Raw genomic sequence first — 4133 nt, forward strand, 5'->3', positions numbered from 1 at the left:
GTTGTGTATGTGAAGTTTGTGTATATGTCACAGCTAGATTCAGATGTGAAATATTTGACTTGTATAAATAATAGTAGTACATATTTTATATATGTTTATATATAAAGCGCCTTTCATCCAAGGATCTCCAGGTGCTTTGAACACATGAATCAACTCACACAATGCTTTTGCCAGGCACAGAGTGGTTCACTGACCTTCCCTCTGCTCTGTCGGTTCCACTTCACAGGCTGGGGCTGGCTGGCAGGAATGGAGTCAAGCTCCCACCGTCTTTCTCCCACTCCTTGGCTCTGCTGCTATGTACTTTTGGGGCAGTAGGAAGGACAAGGATTGCAGCTGTGCATGGTTCTATGCAGGCCACACAAAGAGAGGGGTGGAGGGAGATTCTTGGACCTGGCCCCTCTAGATACCAGTGAAGGGCCAGGAAAAAACTGGCCTCTGTGAGCTGACACGGACCTGGGTGTTTAGGAGCGTTACAGCGGCGCATGTACATGACAATCCCTCTTGCCAGTCAGTGTGGTTTGTGTCTGAAGGGCTCTGGCCCACATGAATCGATGACTACATGCTAGGCGCTTAGCAGACAGGTATGAAGACGAGGTCCCTGTCCCATAGAGGAACATGCTGTTATGTACAGAATTTAATATTTGGTCTTTGAATGACATTAGTAACATACAAGATATTGGCCTGTAACTCAGACGAGTTGTGTGTCCGAGGGGGTGATTGTCTTGTTGGATGCATTCATTTATTAGCATCCTACATTCTGGCTGCACTCTGGAAAGGATTGTATCAGAAGATAAGACGTAAGTGGAGCTCTTAAGCTATTATCCTCTAAGGTATTAAAGCACAGGCGTAACGTCAAGCAGGCGAATGGTCCTATTGCAGCCAGTGGGCTGCTCATGGGCTTAGAGTATGGCACATGCTAAAGTATCGTGCAGAATCAGGGACTTGAATGTGTATTTTGGAATCTAACACATGGCCTAATTTTCAGAGGTGCTGAAATGGATGAGACGAGAGCCCCAAAGCTGCATGTGCCATCACCCTGATCTGGGTGGCTGTGCTGAATGTACGCCACCCACGCACAGCACCCCACAACTCCAGCTCTCTGCTACATTGTCAAAGGAGCAGAACAGCACCAGTTGCAGCTATGTGCTTTTATGTAACTTACATCAGAAACTAAACTGAATTCAGGATCTTATTTAGAGAACCCTAAACTCTCTGTGTCTCTCTCCAGCCTGCTTCCGCCTGCCTCTGTGCAGGGCCGGCTCTAGGTTTTTTGCCGCCCCAAGCAAAAAAATTTTTGGCCGCCCCCCCCACCCGCACCCCCTGCCGCCCCAGCCCTGGGCTCTCCCCCTCACCTGCACCCCCTCCCGCCCCAGCCCTGGGCTCACCCCACCAGTGCTGACTCCGCCTGCTCCCCCCTCGCCTCCAGCCGGTCTGGCACTGGCAGGGTCGGGGTAAGCAGCGGGGCTCCCGGGCCATGCCTCAGCCCAGGGTCCCTCCAGCCAGGGCTCCCGCCTCCAGGACCGGCCGGGACCTGGGAGGGCAGAGCTGGGGGACCGCCCCGGCAGGGGGCTGAGGAGCTGGTGCAGGGTAGCCCCGGAGAGCGGGACGCGGGCCCCGCACGGCAGCACCCTGCCCTCTATGGCCCTGCTGCTGCTTCTGGCCGCCCTGCTGCAGTCCCTGGCCGGCTCGGGCCACTTCGCCCAGCCCCGGCTGCGGCTCTGGGGGGGCAGCCACCCTATGGCATCTGCAGGCGACTCCGTGTGCCCCGAGGGGGGGCCCCCAGCCTGAGTGTCCCCCACTAGGGGCCTGCCCAGCCCAGCCACAAGGTGTAGGCGCTGCTCCCCAACGCAAACCGCAGCAGCCCCAGGGCGACGCGCTGCTGCCGCCAGGGCCGGCTCTAGGCTTTTGCCGCCCGAAGCAAAAAAAAAAAAAAAAGACGGCCAGAATGCCGCCCTTGAAAATGTGCCACCCCAAGCACATGCTTGGTTTGCTGGTGCCTAGAGCTGCCCTTGCCTCTGTGCTTCCCGGTACCTCTGTGCAGTGTGCCACAATCCCCGTCGTCAGAAACTAGGGAAGGGCACTTACTGCAGCTGTGTGGGTGAAGCTCCTAACAACGAGTTCAGGAGCACATGGTATACATGGCATTCAGCACCTCTAACTCATCGACTTGGGGAGTGACTAGGGGTTACAGAGCATTGGGAGAGCAGACCCTGCCCAATGCAATGCTGTACATACAGCAGCCATTGCTATGCTGCATAACCTTTTACAGGCGCTGAAGACTGAGCAGCCTGACTTATGCGAAAATGAACCCACTCACGCCCCTTCCAATCCCACCAGCAGTTGCTAAGGTTTGGCTCTTCATATGCTCTTTCCTCTCCTTTGTCATATGCTTTGATGAGCAGTGACATAGTTAACAATGTTGCTGTTTAAAGTGTCATCATTCGGCATCTGAGTTAGCATTGAAATGAATGGGAGCAGTTCACATTGTAGAGCCTTTGTTTCAGGCTCTCTGCAAACTCAGGCAGACATTGCTGCACTGGTTACACTCAGGTCATGCTTTCAACGTATCTTGGCAAACAGAACAGCTGGAGACTTATTAAAAAAAATAGAAATGGAAACTCAGACTGTGGCGAAAGATGGAAATACCTGGCTGTGCTCCCCTTTCTCCGGCTAGTCCTATATACTTCAGGAAATGTTGAGAGAACTGATTTTACAGAACATCTGATCTATTAGAAGGCTATGGAAGCCCACCCAATAAATCACCAATCCCCATATCATGGGGAAAGCTATGTGAATCAGTCTTGTTTACAGGCTCATTTGAGCTTTTGATTGATTTTCCCCATGAGTTATATTCTGCATAACATAATGCAGAATTCAGGGCCAAATTCTCTCCTCCCTTATGCATAGGACTGCACCATGAATTCAGTGGGATCACATGGAATCTCAGGGAGGGCAGAATCCAGCTCTTTGGCTGTACAGAAATCAGTATTGTGCCTGGAACCACCAAGTACAAAGTTTTTCTATCAAGGAGCTGGAAAGGTTTTGAATCCTGTTCAGTCTCCTCGTCTTACCAGCTCTTATTAATTCATGGGCAGGTGTTCCTGCCTCAACGTCTCCCAGATGTCCCCTATTCTCATGCCAGCTTACCAGTCGTGCTTGTCTATCTTTATTCCCTGCCTGGAACAGGGTATCAGATACAAGGTGGATGGAGCTGATTTTCAGCACTGGATACAGACAACAGGCGTAAGAGAACACTGCCTCCTGCAGCAGCTAAAGCAAGACTGGGTAAGATTTCAACTGCACTGTGGTCGGCTCAGAGAATTGTTGCCTGCTTCCCTGGGCACAGGCAGTACTGCCTGGGTAACTTACCTGTGTGATCGCCTGCCTACTAGGACTGCTTGAAAATTTTCCATCATAATTTTTTTGACAGAAAATTGGGTTGTTGACTATACCAATTTGGGGGGGGGGGGAGGGGAGAGGGAGAAGCATCTGCTTTCCTTAAATGATCCATTTTACATCAGAAAATGTACAAATCAAAATGTTCCATGAGAAAAAACACCCATTTTCTGACAAGCTCTACGTAGGATCAGTGTCTAAGGCAGGGCAGGGGTGGGCAAACTTTTTGGCCTGAGGGCCACGTCGGGGTTCCAAAACTGTATGGAGGGCCAGTAGAGAAGGCTGTGCCACCCCAAACAGCCTGCCCCCCCATCCCCTATCTGCCCCCTCACACTTCCCGCCCCCTGATTGCCCCCCTCAGAACACCCAACCCCTATCCACACCCCTGCCCCCGACAGCCCCCCTGGGACTCCCACACTTATTCAACCCCCCTGTTCCCTGTCCCCTGACTGCCCCAACCCCTACCCACACCCCTGTCCCCTGATTGCCCCCCAGGAACCCCTACCCCTTATCCAACCCCTCTGCTCCCGCTCCCTTACCATGCCACTCAGAGCAACATGTCTGGCAACCGCACCGCTGGGTTGGAGCCAGCCACGCTGCCATGCTGCCTGGCAGGAGCTGGCAGTCCCACCAGCCAGAGCACTGGTGGCATGGCAAGCTGAGGCTGCGGGGGAGAGGGGACAGCAGGAGAGGGGCCAGGGGCTAGCCTCCCCGGCTGGGAGCTCAAGGGCCAGGCA

The sequence above is a fragment of the Chrysemys picta genome, chromosome 12 (assembly GCF_011386835.1).
Source record: "Chrysemys picta bellii isolate R12L10 chromosome 12, ASM1138683v2, whole genome shotgun sequence".
Lineage (NCBI taxonomy): Eukaryota > Metazoa > Chordata > Testudines > Emydidae > Chrysemys > Chrysemys picta.